The 17,044-nt window shown below is 49.8% G+C and overlaps 9 non-coding genes across 9 annotated transcripts; all 9 read right to left on the bottom strand.

Annotated features, from left to right (window-relative positions):
• Positions 1-991: 991 nt before the first annotated feature.
• LOC149309574 (5S ribosomal RNA) lies at positions 992-1,110 on the bottom strand. Its single transcript, XR_016282028.1, has one exon. It is a non-coding gene; the product is annotated as a 5S ribosomal RNA (ribosomal RNA).
• A 1,309-nt stretch (positions 1,111-2,419) lies between these two features.
• LOC149309573 (5S ribosomal RNA) lies at positions 2,420-2,538 on the bottom strand. The gene has a single exon (XR_016282027.1). It is a non-coding gene; the product is annotated as a 5S ribosomal RNA (ribosomal RNA).
• A 1,309-nt stretch (positions 2,539-3,847) lies between these two features.
• LOC149309572 (5S ribosomal RNA) lies at positions 3,848-3,966 on the bottom strand. The gene has a single exon (XR_016282026.1). It is a non-coding gene; the product is annotated as a 5S ribosomal RNA (ribosomal RNA).
• Positions 3,967-5,276: 1,310 nt separating this feature from the next.
• On the bottom strand, positions 5,277-5,395 carry LOC149309571 (5S ribosomal RNA). The gene has a single exon (XR_016282025.1). It is a non-coding gene; the product is annotated as a 5S ribosomal RNA (ribosomal RNA).
• A 1,310-nt stretch (positions 5,396-6,705) lies between these two features.
• LOC149309570 (5S ribosomal RNA) lies at positions 6,706-6,824 on the bottom strand. The gene has a single exon (XR_016282061.1). It is a non-coding gene; the product is annotated as a 5S ribosomal RNA (ribosomal RNA).
• Positions 6,825-12,367: 5,543 nt separating this feature from the next.
• Positions 12,368-12,486, bottom strand: LOC149309569 (5S ribosomal RNA). Its single transcript, XR_016282024.1, has one exon. It is a non-coding gene; the product is annotated as a 5S ribosomal RNA (ribosomal RNA).
• Positions 12,487-13,796: 1,310 nt separating this feature from the next.
• On the bottom strand, positions 13,797-13,915 carry LOC149309568 (5S ribosomal RNA). The gene has a single exon (XR_016282023.1). It is a non-coding gene; the product is annotated as a 5S ribosomal RNA (ribosomal RNA).
• Positions 13,916-15,225: 1,310 nt separating this feature from the next.
• On the bottom strand, positions 15,226-15,344 carry LOC149309567 (5S ribosomal RNA). Its single transcript, XR_016282022.1, has one exon. It is a non-coding gene; the product is annotated as a 5S ribosomal RNA (ribosomal RNA).
• Positions 15,345-16,654: 1,310 nt separating this feature from the next.
• Positions 16,655-16,773, bottom strand: LOC149309566 (5S ribosomal RNA). The gene has a single exon (XR_016282021.1). It is a non-coding gene; the product is annotated as a 5S ribosomal RNA (ribosomal RNA).
• Positions 16,774-17,044: the final 271 nt, after the last annotated feature.

Raw genomic sequence — 17,044 nt, 5'->3', positions numbered from 1 at the left:
AAATGGATAAATCCTAAAGTGGTCATTGCCCGCGTCCCCAAAAAGTCAAATCCAAGGAGTGCTGGTACCTCAGAAAACTAGAAATCCAAGGATTCTCTGGGATGGCCCCATCATCCAGAGGGAGGGAAGGCCAGGCCAGCTCCATCAGGCCTTGCCTGAAAAAGAAGAAGGCCCTCCCTCTATCCACCATCATCCAGGGGGAGGGAAGGGAAGGCCAGCTCCGTTGGACCTAACCAGAGGGAGAAGATGGGCCCTCGCTCCAGTCCATCTGCCCTGGTCCCGGCCTCACAGGGAGAGGAGACCTGCAGGACTTTTCTTCTTCCCCGATGCCGTTCCCTTCTCCTTTTGTGTCTTGTCTTTTAAGATTGTAAGCCTGAGGCCAGGGAAATGTCCAATTCACAATTTGTATGCCGCTGTGAAAGCCTTTTGGTTGCAGAGCCAGGCAGAAATCCTGTCAAGCCACCAGTAACCAAAGCAGTACAGAGGACAGAAAGAGCTGTTCGACAGTGGAACAGCCTCCCTCGGAGAGTTGGGCAGCCTTCCTCTTTGGAGGTCTTAAAAAAGAGGCTGGATGACCCTGTGTCAGGGGCGCTTTGACTGCGAGTTCCTGCATGGCAGGGGTTTGGACTGGATGGCCCTTGTGGTTCCTTCCAGCTCTAGGATTCCGTGATGCTACTTTCAGTGCAGGAGCTCCTTGCAAGGGCATCCTGGGATCTGAAGTTTCACAAGGCCTTCTGACTGCCAAAACGTGCTCCTGCATCAGAAAACTACAAAGCCAAGGATTCGCTAGGACGGCCCCGTGGCAAGGAAAGCGGTACCAAACGGCATGGTTTCTGCACTGGAGATGCTCCCTCGGTTTTGGGGCCCTGACCGGAGAAAAGGGGGGACGGCCCCAAGTTGGATTTCTTTTCTGTTTTGCTGGAAGGAAAAGGTTTGGCGGCTTGAGCAGCTGGATGGAGAACAGAGAAGCAAAGAAAGGCAAGGGGCAAAAAGCCTACAGCACCCGGTATTCCCAGGCGGTCTCCCATCCAGGTACTAACCAGGCCCGACCCTGCTTAGCTTCCGAGATCAGACGAGATCGGGCGTGTTCAGGGTGGTATGGCCGTAGGCACACGCTCTGCTCGATTTCCCACTCTTCAATGCAAAGAGGCTCCCACAGAACGACGCCACACAGCACCTCCTTCTGGACACAGGCAGCAGCCACACTCGCCACACCGCCTCCTCCTGCTCCTCCTCTCAGGATGGAAGAAGGCAAGACGCCCCCACCTCCGACCTGGAGAGCCCCACACGCTCCCCACAAGGCCCAGGCAGAGGCCACCTCAAACCACACCTGCTTAGCATCCTCACCAATATACCACGACAATACAACTGGGGACAAGAGGATCAAGAGAGGTCAAGAACATTCCTAGCGCTGGCAGGGAAGGCAAAGAAATGGATAAATCCTAAAGTGGTCATTGCCCGCGTCCCCAAAAAGTCAAATCCAAGGAGTGCTGGTACCTCAGAAAACTAGAAATCCAAGGATTCTCTGGGATGGCCCCATCATCCAGAGGGAGGGAAGGCCAGGCCAGCTCCATCAGGCCTTGCCTGAAAAAGAAGAAGGCCCTCCCTCTATCCACCATCATCCAGGGGGAGGGAAGGGAAGGCCAGCTCCGTTGGACCTAACCAGAGGGAGAAGATGGGCCCTCGCTCCAGTCCATCTGCCCTGGTCCCGGCCTCACAGGGAGAGGAGACCTGCAGGACTTTTCTTCTTCCCCGATGCCGTTCCCTTCTCCTTTTGTGTCTTGTCTTTTTAGATTGTAAGCCTGAGGCCAGGGAAATGTCCAATTCACAATTTGTATGCCGCTGTGAAAGCCTTTTGGTTGCAGAGCCAGGCAGAAATCCTGTCAAGCCACCAGTAACCAAAGCAGTACAGAGGACAGAAAGAGCTGTTCGACAGTGGAACAGCCTCCCTCGGAGAGTTGGGCAGCCTTCCTCTTTGGAGGTCTTAAAAAAGAGGCTGGATGACCCTGTGTCAGGGGCGCTTTGACTGTGAGTTCCTGCATGGCAGGGGTTTGGCTGGATGGCCCTTGTGGTTCCTTCCAGCTCTAGGATTCCGCGATGCTACTTTCAGTGCAGGAGCTCCTTGCAAGGGCATCCTGGGATCTGAAGTTTCACAAGGCCTTCTGACTGCCAAAACGTGCTCCTGCATCAGAAAACTACAAAGCCAAGGATTCGCTAGGACGGCCCCGTGGCAAGGAAAGCGGTACCAAACGGCATGGTTTCTGCACTGGAGATGCTCCCTCGGTTTTGGGGCCCTGACCGGAGAAAAGGGGGGACGGCCCCAAGTTGGATTTCTTTTCTGTTTTGCTGGAAGGAAAAGGTTTGGCGGCTTGAGCAGCTGGATGGAGAACAGAGAAGCAAAGAAAGGCAAGGGGCAAAAAGCCTACAGCACCCGGTATTCCCAGGCGGTCTCCCATCCAGGTACTAACCAGGCCCGACCCTGCTTAGCTTCCGAGATCAGACGAGATCGGGCGTGTTCAGGGTGGTATGGCCGTAGGCACACGCTCTGCTCGATTTCCCACTCTTCAATGCAAAGAGGCTCCCACAGAACGACGCCACACAGCACCTCCTTCTGGACACAGGCAGCAGCCACACTCGCCACACCGCCTCCTCCTGCTCCTCCTCTCAGGATGGAAGAAGGCAAGACGCCCCCACCTCCGACCTGGAGAGCCCCACATGCTCCCCACAAGGCCCAGGCAGAGGCCACCTCAAACCACACCTGCTTAGCATCCTCACCAATATACCACGACAATACAACTGGGGACAAGAGGATCAAGAGAGGTCAAGAACATTCCTAGCGCTGGCAGGGAAGGCAAAGAAATGGATAAATCCTAAAGTGGTCATTGCCCGCGTCCCCAAAAAGTCAAATCCAAGGAGTGCTGGTACCTCAGAAAACTAGAAATCCAAGGATTCTCTGGGATGGCCCCATCATCCAGAGGGAGGGAAGGCCAGGCCAGCTCCATCAGGCCTTGCCTGAAAAAGAAGAAGGCCCTCCCTCTATCCACCATCATCCAGGGGGAGGGAAGGGAAGGCCAGCTCCGTTGGACCTAACCAGAGGGAGAAGATGGGCCCTCGCTCCAGTCCATCTGCCCTGGTCCCGGCCTCACAGGGAGAGGAGACCTGCAGGACTTTTCTTCTTCCCCGATGCCGTTCCCTTCTCCTTTTGTGTCTTGTCTTTTTAGATTGTAAGCCTGAGGCCAGGGAAATGTCCAATTCACAATTTGTATGCTGCTGTGAAAGCCTTTTGGTTGCAGAGCCAGGCAGAAATCCTGTCAAGCCACCAGTAACCAAAGCAGTACAGAGGACAGAAAGAGCTGTTCGACAGTGGAACAGCCTCCCTCGGAGAGTTGGGCAGCCTTCCTCTTTGGAGGTCTTAAAAAAGAGGCTGGATGACCCTGTGTCAGGGGCGCTTTGACTGTGAGTTCCTGCATGGCAGGGGTTTGGCTGGATGGCCCTTGTGGTTCCTTCCAGCTCTAGGATTCCGCGATGCTACTTTCAGTGCAGGAGCTCCTTGCAAGGGCATCCTGGGATCTGAAGTTTCACAAGGCCTTCTGACTGCCAAAACGTGCTCCTGCATCAGAAAACTACAAAGCCAAGGATTCGCTAGGACGGCCCCGTGGCAAGGAAAGCGGTACCAAACGGCATGGTTTCTGCACTGGAGATGCTCCCTCGGTTTTGGGGCCCTGACCGGAGAAAAGGGGGGACGGCCCCAAGTTGGATTTCTTTTCTGTTTTGCTGGAAGGAAAAGGTTTGGCGGCTTGGGCAGCTGGATGGAGAACAGAGAAGCAAAGAAAGGCAAGGGGCAAAAAGCCTACAGCACCCGGTATTCCCAGGCGGTCTCCCATCCAGGTACTAACCAGGCCCGACCCTGCTTAGCTTCCGAGATCAGACGAGATCGGGCGTGTTCAGGGTGGTATGGCCGTAGGCACATGCTCTGCTCGATTTCCCACTCTTCAATGCAAAGAGGCTCCCACAGAACGACGCCACACAGCACCTCCTTCTGGACACAGGCAGCAGCCACACTCGCCACACCGCCTCCTCCTGCTCCTCCTCTCAGGATGGAAGAAGGCAAGACGCCCCCACCTCTGACCTGGAGAGCCCCACACGCTCCCCACAAGGCCCAGGCAGAGGCCACCTCAAACCACACCTGCTTAGCATCCTCACCAATATACCACGACAATACAACTGGGGACAAGAGGATCAAGAGAGGTCAAGAACATTCCTAGCGCTGGCAGGGAAGGCAAAGAAATGGATAAATCCTAAAGCGGTCATTGCCCGCGTCCCCAAAAAGTCAAATCCAAGGAGTGCTGGTACCTCAGAAAACTAGAAATCCAAGGATTCTCTGGGATGGCCCCATCATCCAGAGGGAGGGAAGGCCAGGCCAGCTCCATCAGGCCTTGCCTGAAAAAGAAGAAGGCCCTCCCTCTATCCACCATCATCCAGGGGGAGGGAAGGGAAGGCCAGCTCCGTTGGACCTAACCAGAGGGAGAAGATGGGCCCTCGCTCCAGTCCATCTGCCCTGGTCCCGGCCTCACAGGGAGAGGAGACCTGCAGGACTTTTCTTCTTCCCCGATGCCGTTCCCTTCTCCTTTTGTGTCTTGTCTTTTTAGATTGTAAGCCTGAGGCCAGGGAAATGTCCAATTCACAATTTGTATGCCGCTGTGAAAGCCTTTTGGTTGCAGAGCCAGGCAGAAATCCTGTCAAGCCACCAGTAACCAAAGCAGTACAGAGGACAGAAAGAGCTGTTCGACAGTGGAACAGCCTCCCTCGGAGAGTTGGGCAGCCTTCCTCTTTGGAGGTCTTAAAAAAGAGGCTGGATGACCCTGTGTCAGGGGCGCTTTGACTGTGAGTTCCTGCATGGCAGGGGTTTGGACTGGATGGCCCTTGTGGTTCCTTCCAGCTCTAGGATTCCGCGATGCTACTTTCAGTGCAGGAGCTCCTTGCAAGGGCATCCTGGGATCTGAAGTTTCACAAGGCCTTCTGACTGCCAAAACGTGCTCCTGCATCAGAAAACTACAAAGCCAAGGATTCGCTAGGACGGCCCCGTGGCAAGGAAAGCGGTACCAAACGGCATGGTTTCTGCACTGGAGATGCTCCCTCGGTTTTGGGGCCCTGACCGGAGGAAAGGGGGGACGGCCCCAAGTTGGATTTCTTTTCTGTTTTGCTGGAAGGAAAAGGTTTGGCGGCTTGAGCAGCTGGATGGAGAACAGAGAAGCAAAGAAAGGCAAGGGGCAAAAAGCCTACAGCACCCGGTATTCCCAGGCGGTCTCCCATCCAGGTACTAACCAGGCCCGACCCTGCTTAGCTTCCGAGATCAGACGAGATCGGGCGTGTTCAGGGTGGTATGGCCGTAGGCACACGCTCTGCTCGATTTCCCACTCTTCAATGCAAAGAGGCTCCCACAGAACGACGCCACACAGCACCTCCTTCTGGACACAGGCAGCAGCCACACTCGCCACACCGCCTCCTCCTGCTCCTCCTCTCAGGATGGAAGAAGGCAAGACGCCCCCACCTCCGACCTGGAGAGCCCCACACGCTCCCCACAAGGCCCAGGCAGAGGCCACCTCAAACCACACCTGCTTAGCATCCTCACCAATATACCACGACAATACAACTGGGGACAAGAGGATCAAGAGAGGTCAAGAACATTCCTAGCGCTGGCAGGGAAGGCAAAGAAATGGATAAATCCTAAAGCGGTCATTGCCCGCGTCCCCAAAAAGTCAAATCCAAGGAGTGCTGGTACCTCAGAAAACTAGAAATCCAAGGATTCTCTGGGATGGCCCCATCATCCAGAGGGAGGGAAGGCCAGGCCAGCTCCATCAGGCCTTGCCTGAAAAAGAAGAAGGCCCTCCCTCTATCCACCATCATCCAGGGGGAGGGAAGGGAAGGCCAGCTCCGTTGGACCTAACCAGAGGGAGAAGATGGGCCCTCGCTCCAGTCCATCTGCCCTGGTCCCGGCCTCACAGGGAGAGGAGACCTGCAGGACTTTTCTTCTTCCCCGATGCCGTTCCCTTCTCCTTTTGTGTCTTGTCTTTTTAGATTGTAAGCCTGAGGCCAGGGAAATGTCCAATTCACAATTTGTATGCTGCTGTGAAAGCCTTTTGGTTGCAGAGCCAGGCAGAAATCCTGTCAAGCCACCAGTAACCAAAGCAGTACAGAGGACAGAAAGAGCTGTTCGACAGTGGAACAGCCTCCCTCGGAGAGTTGGGCAGCCTTCCTCTTTGGAGGTCTTAAAAAAGAGGCTGGATGACCCTGTGTCAGGGGCGCTTTGACTGCGAGTTCCTGCATGGCAGGGGTTTGGACTGGATGGCCCTTGTGGTTCCTTCCAGCTCTAGGATTCCGTGATGCTACTTTCAGTGCAGGAGCTCCTTGCAAGGGCATCCTGGGATCTGAAGTTTCACAAGGCCTTCTGACTGCCAAAATGTGCTCCTGCATCAGAAAACTACAAAGCCAAGGATTCGCTAGGACGGCCCCGTGGCAAGGAAAGCGGTACCAAACGGCATGGTTTCTGCACTGGAGATGCTCCCTCGGTTTTGGGGCCCTGACCGGAGAAAAGGGGGGACGGCCCCAAGTTGGATTTCTTTTCTGTTTTGCTGGAAGGAAAAGGTTTGGCGGCTTGAGCAGCTGGATGGAGAACAGAGAAGCAAAGAAAGGCAAGGGGCAAAAAGCCTACAGCACCCGGTATTCCCAGGCGGTCTCCCATCCAGGTACTAACCAGGCCTGACCCTGCTTAGCTTCCGAGATCAGACGAGATCGGGCGTGTTCAGGGTGGTATGGCCGTAGGCACACGCTCTGCTCGATTTCCCACTCTTCAATGCAAAGAGGCTCCCACAGAACGACGCCACACAGCACCTCCTTCTGGACACAGGCAGCAGCCACACTCGCCACACCGCCTCCTCCTGCTCCTCCTCTCAGGATGGAAGAAGGCAAGACGCCCCCACCTCCGACCTGGAGAGCCCCACACGCTCCCCACAAGGCCCAGGCAGAGGCCACCTCAAACCACACCTGCTTAGCATCCTCACCAATATACCACGACAATACAACTGGGGACAAGAGGATCAAGAGAGGTCAAGAACATTCCTAGCGCTGGCAGGGAAGGCAAAGAAATGGATAAATGGTTTAGATGGGAGGGAGTAGAAGGCCTCTCTTTCAATTATAAGCAAAAAAGGTATAGAGTAGATACAATAGAAAAGGCAAAGGAGATTTATGAAAGAATTAAGCAAGGCTCTGAAGAGAAGAAATAAGGAGATAGTAAATACACATATATATTTGAGATAGAAACCCGAAAATAAAAACCATAGACAAGGATAGATAGAATTGGAAGAAAATAAAGATGGGGATAAAATGTGTAATTTGGAATGTGAAAGGATTAAACTCAGGTGCAAAAAGGAAACATGTATTTCATTTTGTAGAAAAGCAGAAAGCTGATGTCATTTGTTTACAAGAAACGCATATTAATAAAAGGGACATAAAATATTTAAGAAATGGAAAATTAGGGATACATTATGTGTCGGCATGTGAAAAAAGAAAAAGAGGAGTGGTCATATATGTGGGAAAAGATGTACAGAGCAAAGAGATAATGAATGATCAAAATGGAAGGCTGGTGGCAGTAGAAGTTAAAATTAGGGAGACAAGAATGTTAATAATAGGAATTTACGCGCCCTTTGAGGAGAAGGAGGTTTTTTTTAGAAAAGTACAAGATATAATTTTAGAACAGAAAATGGACAAAGTAATTGTAATGGGTGACTGGAATGGGGTATTCAACCCAAAAGAGGATAGATCGGTAGAAAAAGAAAAAAAGAAAAAGAGTAAGGGACTACATGGGAAACTCCCGAAAATAGTATGGGACTTGAAAAAAAACTGTGCATTAGAAGAAGCATGGGAGTATAAATATGGCAAAGAAAAAGGATTTACATTCTACTCAGAAAGGCATAAATCCATGTCAAGGATAGACATGTTTGTCATGTCTAAAGTATTGCTACCGGATATTAATAAAATAGAAATATTACCTAAAATAGTATCAGATCATAGTCCGGTAGCTCTAAATTTAAATGAAAAAAGGAAAGAATGGGCATGGAGATTAAATGAGTCATTGTTAGAAACAAAAGAGTGTGCAGAATATGTAAAGAAAGAACTAGAATGGTTTTTCAAAGAAAACGGAGGAGGGGGGATAAGAGCGAAAGTGGTATGGGATACATGTAAAGCATTTATGAGGGGAATGTTCTTAAAAATGGGGTATGAAAAAAAGAAGAAGAGAGAAGGAAAGATGAAGAGGCTAATGGAAAAACTTAAAGGGAAAGAAAGAGAATTGAGAGAAAACCCGAAAGATAATAAAACAAGACAGGAGGTAAAGAAGGCACAAATACAACTTAATGAAGAATTAAATAAGGAAGTAGAATGGCAATTAAAAAGGAATAAACAGAAATTCTTTGAAGAGGCAAATAAGCCGGGAAAGTGGCTTGCACAAAGAATAAGGAAAATACAGGAGAAAAAGTTAATTACAGAATTAAGAGATGGAGATAAATTGTATAAAGAACAAAGAGACTTAAAGAGGATCTTCAAAGAATTTTATGAGGACTTATACAAAGAGAGAAAGATAGGAGAGGAGGAACAAGAGAAGATTAGGAAATATTTGAAAAGGCAAGAAATAACAACCTTAGAAAAAGAGGAGCAAGATAGGCTCAATGCTCCAATTTCAGATAAAGAAATAAAAGAGGCAATTAGGAAGGCTAAAAGCGGATCATCACCTGGACCCGATGGGCTACCAGCCTGTTTCTATAAAAAATTAGAAGAAATACTAATACCTCAATTGAGGGAGATGTATAATAAAATAGGAGAGGAAGGAAAGCCGGACTCATGGAAATATAATAACATAGTGGTGATATTAAAAGAAGGAAAGGATGCAAAAGAACCCAAAAACTATAGGCCAATATCACTTATAAACAATGATTATAAAATACTAACCTCAATATTAGCGGATAGAATAAAAGTAATATTGGAGGAAAGAATTCATAAGGATCAGAACGGGTTCCTACCAGGAAGGCAAATGAATGAGAATATAAGAACAGTGATAGACATATTAGAATATTATAATACAAAAAAAGAAAAGAAAGCTGCGATTATATTTCTCGATTCAGAAAAGGCATATGACAATATAAGGTGGGAATTTATGTATGAGCTAATGAAGAAAATACAAGTAGGAGAAAAATTCTTAAAATGGATAATAGAATTATATAAAGATCAAAAAGCGAAGGTGATAGTAAATGGAGAAAAATCGGAAGAAATGGAGATTCAGAAAGGGACAAGGCAGGGGTGCCCATTGTCCCCGCTGCTATACATAATGATTATTGAGGTTCTATTACAGAAAATAAGACAAAATGAAAAAATACAAGGAGTAAGGATTAAAGATCAATGTTACAAGGTTAAAGCATACGCAGATGATATAGCAGTATATATGGAAAATCCGCTAATCAGTATAAAAGAATTAAAGAGTACTATAGAAGAATTTGGAGAGGTAGCCGGGTTAAAGATCAATGAGGAAAAAACGGTCATAATTACAAAAAATATGACAAAACAAGAGGAGTTAGAACTAGAGGAAATGACAAAATTCAAAATCCAAAAGAAAGTTAAATACCTGGGAGTGTGGATTACAAAAAGAGTAGGAGAGCTATACACAAACAATTATCAAAAAAAATGGAGGGAGATAAAGGAGGAATTAGGGAGATGGGCAAGGTTACGACTCTCTTTACTAGGGAGAATGGCGGCAATAAAAATGAGTGTGCTGCCCAAGCTCCTATATTTATTCCAGAACCTCCCAATTATAAATACAGACAAGTGCTTTAGGGAATGGAGAAAGGAGTTGGCAAATTTTATATGGGGGGGGAGGAAAGCACGAATAAAATGGGATAATTTGATAGATAAGAAAGGCAGAGGTGGCATGGGGGTACCAGAACTGCAAAAATACTATTATGCATGCGGAATGGTATGGATCGAAGAATGGATTAAGTTGAAAAATGATAGACTTTTATGTTTAGAAGGATATAACATGAAGTATGGATGGCATGCATACTTAATATATAAGAAATGGAAGGAGGATAAAGAATTCAAGAACCATATTATAAGAAAGGGACTATTAAGGATATGGGAACACTACAAGAATAAGTTTTACAGGAATATACCCCGATGGACATCACCGCAGGAGGCACAGTTTGGGAAGTTTAAAAGAGGTAAAGAGCAATGGATAAGATATGAACAAATAATAGAGGAAGATAGAAAAGGGAATTTAAAAATTAAGTCTAGAGAAAAATTAGAAATGGAAAATATGATTATAGAATGGTTCCCATACAAACAACTGGAGGAAAAATTTAAGAAAGATGTAAAACAAGAGGGAATAGAAAAGCATAATAATGAGCTAGATAAGATAATCTTAGAAACACAGAGTAAAAAGAAAATATCCAAATACTATGATGTGTTGTTAGAAAGGGATCTGGAAAAGGACAGGATAAAGGATAATATGATAAAATGGAGTCAAATACTGCAACATAACATAGAGCTGGATGAATGGGAGAAAACGTGGGAGAAAACGAATAAGTTTACCTTAGCCCAAAACTTGAAAGAAAACTATTATAAAATGTTTTATTTGTGGTATATTACGCCAGTTAAGATATCTAAGATGTATAAAAACATAAATAAGACATGTTGGAAATGCAAAAAAGCAGAAGGGTCCTTTTACCACATGTGGTGGACCTGTATAAAAGCAAAACAATATTGGAAGGGGGTGCATAGTGTGATTAAAGATATAACAGGAGGAAGATTTCATAAGATCCCGGAGCTATATCTGTTAAATATGACCTGTAAAATAGAGAAAGCAACAGAGAAGAAATATTGGAAGATAATTTTGTATATGGTTTCGACGGCAAGATTATTATATGCGCAAAGATGGAAAACAGAACAAATACCAACTATAGAGGACTGGTTTAATAAGGTGATGGAAATGAAAGAGGCGGACAGACTTTCTAGAAGTATAAAAAGAAATGAAAAAGAAGAAGAAGAAGATGGGGATGTGTGGAATACAATAGAACAATACTGGAATAATGTAATGTGAATAGAGGAATGTAAAGTAGAAAAGATAAAGAAATAAGAAATGGGTTAGGAGGGGAGAGGGGGAGGGAAGGGAGGAGAAGAGGGGGAGAGGAGGGACAGGGGGAGGGGGAAGGGAAGGGGATGGAGAATATGTAAGTGGAGAAAGCGAATGTAAATAGATGTGTGAAATATAATAGAATGTATAATTAAAAATAAAAAAACAAAAAGTAAAAAAAAAAAAAAAAAAAAAAAAAGAAATGGATAAATCCTAAAGTGGTCATTGCCCGCGTCCCCAAAAAGTCAAATCCAAGGAGTGCTGGTACCTCAGAAAACTAGAAATCCAAGGATTCTCTGGGATGGTCCCATCATCCAGAGGGAGGGAAGGCCAGGCCAGCTCCATCAGGCCTTGCCTGAAAAAGAAGAAGGCCCTCCCTCTATCCACCATCATCCAGGGGGAGGGAAGGGAAGGCCAGCTCCGTTGGACCTAACCAGAGGGAGAAGATGGGCCCTCGCTCCAGTCCATCTGTCCTGGTCCCGGCCTCACAGGGAGAGGAGACCTGCAGGACTTTTCTTCTTCCCCGATGCCGTTCCCTTCTCCTTTTGTGTCTTGTCTTTTTAGATTGTAAGCCTGAGGCCAGGGAAATGTCCAATTCACAATTTGTATGCTGCTGTGAAAGCCTTTTGGTTGCAGAGCCAGGCAGAAATCCTGTCAAGCCACCAGTAACCAAAGCAGTACAGAGGACAGAAAGAGCTGTTCGACAGTGGAACAGCCTCCCTCGGAGAGTTGGGCAGCCTTCCTCTTTGGAGGTCTTAAAAAAGAGGCTGGATGACCCTGTGTCAGGGGCGCTTTGACTGCGAGTTCCTGCATGGCAGGGGTTTGGACTGGATGGCCCTTGTGGTTCCTTCCAGCTCTAGGATTCCGCGATGCTACTTTCAGTGCAGGAGCTCCTTGCAAGGGCATCCTGGGATCTGAAGTTTCACAAGGCCTTCTGACTGCCAAAACGTGCTCCTGCATCAGAAAACTACAAAGCCAAGGATTCGCTAGGACGGCCCCGTGGCAAGGAAAGCGGTACCAAACGGCATGGTTTCTGCACTGGAGATGCTCCCTCGGTTTTGGGGCCCTGACCGGAGGAAAGGGGGGACGGCCCCAAGTTGGATTTCTTTTCTGTTTTGCTGGAAGGAAAAGGTTTGGCGGCTTGAGCAGCTGGATGGAGAACAGAGAAGCAAAGAAAGGCAAGGGGCAAAAAGCCTACAGCACCCGGTATTCCCAGGCGGTCTCCCATCCAGGTACTAACCAGGCCCGACCCTGCTTAGCTTCCGAGATCAGACGAGATCGGGCGTGTTCAGGGTGGTATGGCCGTAGGCACACCCTCTGCTCGATTTCCCACTCTTCAATGCAAAGAGGCTCCCACAGAACGACGCCACACAGCACCTCCTTCTGGACACAGGCAGCAGCCACACTCGCCACACCGCCTCCTCCTGCTCCTCCTCTCAGGATGGAAGAAGGCAAGACGCCCCCACCTCCGACCTGGAGAGCCCCACACGCTCCCCACAAGGCCCAGGCAGAGGCCACCTCAAACCACACCTGCTTAGCATCCTCACCAATATACCACGACAATACAACTGGGGACAAGAGGATCAAGAGAGGTCAAGAACATTCCTAGCGCTGGCAGGGAAGGCAAAGAAATGGATAAATCCTAAAGTGGTCATTGCCCGCGTCCCCAAAAAGTCAAATCCAAGGAGTGCTGGTACCTCAGAAAACTAGAAATCCAAGGATTCTCTGGGATGGTCCCATCATCCAGAGGGAGGGAAGGCCAGGCCAGCTCCATCAGGCCTTGCCTGAAAAAGAAGAAGGCCCTCCCTCTATCCACCATCATCCAGGGGGAGGGAAGGGAAGGCCAGCTCCGTTGGACCTAACCAGAGGGAGAAGATGGGCCCTCGCTCCAGTCCATCTGCCCTGGTCCCGGCCTCACAGGGAGAGGAGACCTGCAGGACTTTTCTTCTTCCCCGATGCCGTTCCCTTCTCCTTTTGTGTCTTGTCTTTTTAGATTGTAAGCCTGAGGCCAGGGAAATGTCCAATTCACAATTTGTATGCCGCTGTGAAAGCCTTTTGGTTGCAGAGCCAGGCAGAAATCCTGTCAAGCCACCAGTAACCAAAGCAGTACAGAGGACAGAAAGAGCTGTTCGACAGTGGAACAGCCTCCCTCGGAGAGTTGGGCAGCCTTCCTCTTTGGAGGTCTTAAAAAAGAGGCTGGATGACCCTGTGTCAGGGGCGCTTTGACTGTGAGTTCCTGCATGGCAGGGGTTTGGGCTGGATGGCCCTTGTGGTTCCTTCCAGCTCTAGGATTCCGCGATGCTACTTTCAGTGCAGGAGCTCCTTGCAAGGGCATCCTGGGATCTGAAGTTTCACAAGGCCTTCTGACTGCCAAAACGTGCTCCTGCATCAGAAAACTACAAAGCCAAGGATTCGCTAGGACGGCCCCGTGGCAAGGAAAGCGGTACCAAACGGCATGGTTTCTGCACTGGAGATGCTCCCTCGGTTTTGGGGCCCTGACCGGAGAAAAGGGGGGACGGCCCCAAGTTGGATTTCTTTTCTGTTTTGCTGGAAGGAAAAGGTTTGGCGGCTTGAGCAGCTGGATGGAGAACAGAGAAGCAAAGAAAGGCAAGGGGCAAAAAGCCTACAGCACCCGGTATTCCCAGGCGGTCTCCCATCCAGGTACTAACCAGGCCCGACCCTGCTTAGCTTCCGAGATCAGACGAGATCGGGCGTGTTCAGGGTGGTATGGCCGTAGGCACATGCTCTGCTCGATTTCCCACTCTTCAATGCAAAGAGGCTCCCACAGAACGACGCCACACAGCACCTCCTTCTGGACACAGGCAGCAGCCACACTCGCCACACCGCCTCCTCCTGCTCCTCCTCTCAGGATGGAAGAAGGCAAGACGCCCCCACCTCTGACCTGGAGAGCCCCACACGCTCCCCACAAGGCCCAGGCAGAGGCCACCTCAAACCACACCTGCTTAGCATCCTCACCAATATACCACGACAATACAACTGGGGACAAGAGGATCAAGAGAGGTCAAGAACATTCCTAGCGCTGGCAGGGAAGGCAAAGAAATGGATAAATCCTAAAGTGGTCATTGCCCGCGTCCCCAAAAAGTCAAATCCAAGGAGTGCTGGTACCTCAGAAAACTAGAAATCCAAGGATTCTCTGGGATGGCCCCATCATCCAGAGGGAGGGAAGGCCAGGCCAGCTCCATCAGGCCTTGCCTGAAAAAGAAGAAGGCCCTCCCTCTATCCACCATCATCCAGGCGGAGGGAAGGGAAGGCCAGCTCCGTTGGACCTAACCAGAGGGAGAAGATGGGCCCTCGCTCCAGTCCATCTGCCCTGGTCCCGGCCTCACAGGGAGAGGAGACCTGCAGGACTTTTCTTCTTCCCCGATGCCGTTCCCTTCTCCTTTTGTGTCTTGTCTTTTTAGATTGTAAGCCTGAGGCCAGGGAAATGTCCAATTCACAATTTGTATGCTGCTGTGAAAGCCTTTTGGTTGCAGAGCCAGGCAGAAATCCTGTCAAGCCACCAGTAACCAAAGCAGTACAGAGGACAGAAAGAGCTGTTCGACAGTGGAACAGCCTCCCTCGGAGAGTTGGGCAGCCTTCCTCTTTGGAGGTCTTAAAAAAGAGGCTGGATGACCCTGTGTCAGGGGCGCTTTGACTGTGAGTTCCTGCATGGCAGGGGTTTGGACTGGATGGCCCTTGTGGTTCCTTCCAGCTCTAGGATTCCGCGATGCTACTTTCAGTGCAGGAGCTCCTTGCAAGGGCATCCTGGGATCTGAAGTTTCACAAGGCCTTCTGACTGCCAAAACGTGCTCCTGCATCAGAAAACTACAAAGCCAAGGATTCGCTAGGACGGCCCCGTGGCAAGGAAAGCGGTACCAAACGGCATGGTTTCTGCACTGGAGATGCTCCCTCGGTTTTGGGGCCCTGACCGGAGAAAAGGGGGGACGGCCCCAAGTTGGATTTCTTTTCTGTTTTGCTGGAAGGAAAAGGTTTGGCGGCTTGAGCAGCTGGATGGAGAACAGAGAAGCAAAGAAAGGCAAGGGGCAAAAAGCCTACAGCACCCGGTATTCCCAGGCGGTCTCCCATCCAGGTACTAACCAGGCCCGACCCTGCTTAGCTTCCGAGATCAGACGAGATCGGGCGTGTTCAGGGTGGTATGGCCGTAGGCACATGCTCTGCTCGATTTCCCACTCTTCAATGCAAAGAGGCTCCCACAGAACGACGCCACACAGCACCTCCTTCTGGACACAGGCAGCAGCCACACTCGCCACACCGCCTCCTCCTGCTCCTCCTCTCAGGATGGAAGAAGGCAAGACGCCCCCACCTCTGACCTGGAGAGCCCCACACGCTCCCCACAAGGCCCAGGCAGAGGCCACCTCAAACCACACCTGCTTAGCATCCTCACCAATATACCACGACAATACAACTGGGGACAAGAGGATCAAGAGAGGTCAAGAACATTCCTAGCGCTGGCAGGGAAGGCAAAGAAATGGATAAATCCTAAAGTGGTCATTGCCCGCGTCCCCAAAAAGTCAAATCCAAGGAGTGCTGGTACCTCAGAAAACTAGAAATCCAAGGATTCTCTGGGATGGCCCCATCATCCAGAGGGAGGGAAGGCCAGGCCAGCTCCATCAGGCCTTGCCTGAAAAAGAAGAAGGCCCTCCCTCTATCCACCATCATCCAGGCGGAGGGAAGGGAAGGCCAGCTCCGTTGGACCTAACCAGAGGGAGAAGATGGGCCCTCGCTCCAGTCCATCTGCCCTGGTCCCGGCCTCACAGGGAGAGGAGACCTGCAGGACTTTTCTTCTTCCCCGATGCCGTTCCCTTCTCCTTTTGTGTCTTGTCTTTTTAGATTGTAAGCCTGAGGCCAGGGAAATGTCCAATTCACAATTTGTATGCTGCTGTGAAAGCCTTTTGGTTGCAGAGCCAGGCAGAAATCCTGTCAAGCCACCAGTAACCAAAGCAGTACAGAGGACAGAAAGAGCTGTTCGACAGTGGAACAGCCTCCCTCGGAGAGTTGGGCAGCCTTCCTCTTTGGAGGTCTTAAAAAAGAGGCTGGATGACCCTGTGTCAGGGGCGCTTTGACTGTGAGTTCCTGCATGGCAGGGGTTTGGACTGGATGGCCCTTGTGGTTCCTTCCAGCTCTAGGATTCCGCGATGCTACTTTCAGTGCAGGAGCTCCTTGCAAGGGCATCCTGGGATCTGAAGTTTCACAAGGCCTTCTGACTGCCAAAACGTGCTCCTGCATCAGAAAACTACAAAGCCAAGGATTCGCTAGGACGGCCCCGTGGCAAGGAAAGCGGTACCAAACGGCATGGTTTCTGCACTGGAGATGCTCCCTCGGTTTTGGGGCCCTGACCGGAGAAAAGGGGGGACGGCCCCAAGTTGGATTTCTTTTCTGTTTTGCTGGAAGGAAAAGGTTTGGCGGCTTGAGCAGCTGGATGGAGAACAGAGAAGCAAAGAAAGGCAAGGGGCAAAAAGCCTACAGCACCCGGTATTCCCAGGCGGTCTCCCATCCAGGTACTAACCAGGCCCGACCCTGCTTAGCTTCCGAGATCAGACGAGATCGGGCGTGTTCAGGGTGGTATGGCCGTAGGCACACGCTCTGCTCGATTTCCCACTCTTCAATGCAAAGAGGCTCCCACAGAACGACGCCACACAGCACCTCCTTCTGGACACAGGCAGCAGCCACACTCGCCACACCGCCTCCTCCTGCTCCTCCTCTCAGGATGGAAGAAGGCAAGACGCCCCCACCTCCGACCTGGAGAGCCCCACACGCTCCCCACAAGGCCCAGGCAGAGGCCACCTCAAACCACACCTGCTTAGCATCCTCACCAATATACCACGACAATACAACTGGGGACAAGAG

Source organism: Sceloporus occidentalis, unplaced genomic scaffold (assembly GCF_023333645.1).
Source record: "Sceloporus occidentalis isolate IW3139 unplaced genomic scaffold, rSceOcc1.0.p SCAF_7, whole genome shotgun sequence".
In the NCBI taxonomy this organism is placed as follows: Eukaryota; Metazoa; Chordata; class Lepidosauria; order Squamata; family Phrynosomatidae; genus Sceloporus; species Sceloporus occidentalis.
This window is presented reverse-complemented; position numbering and strand designations above follow the sequence as displayed.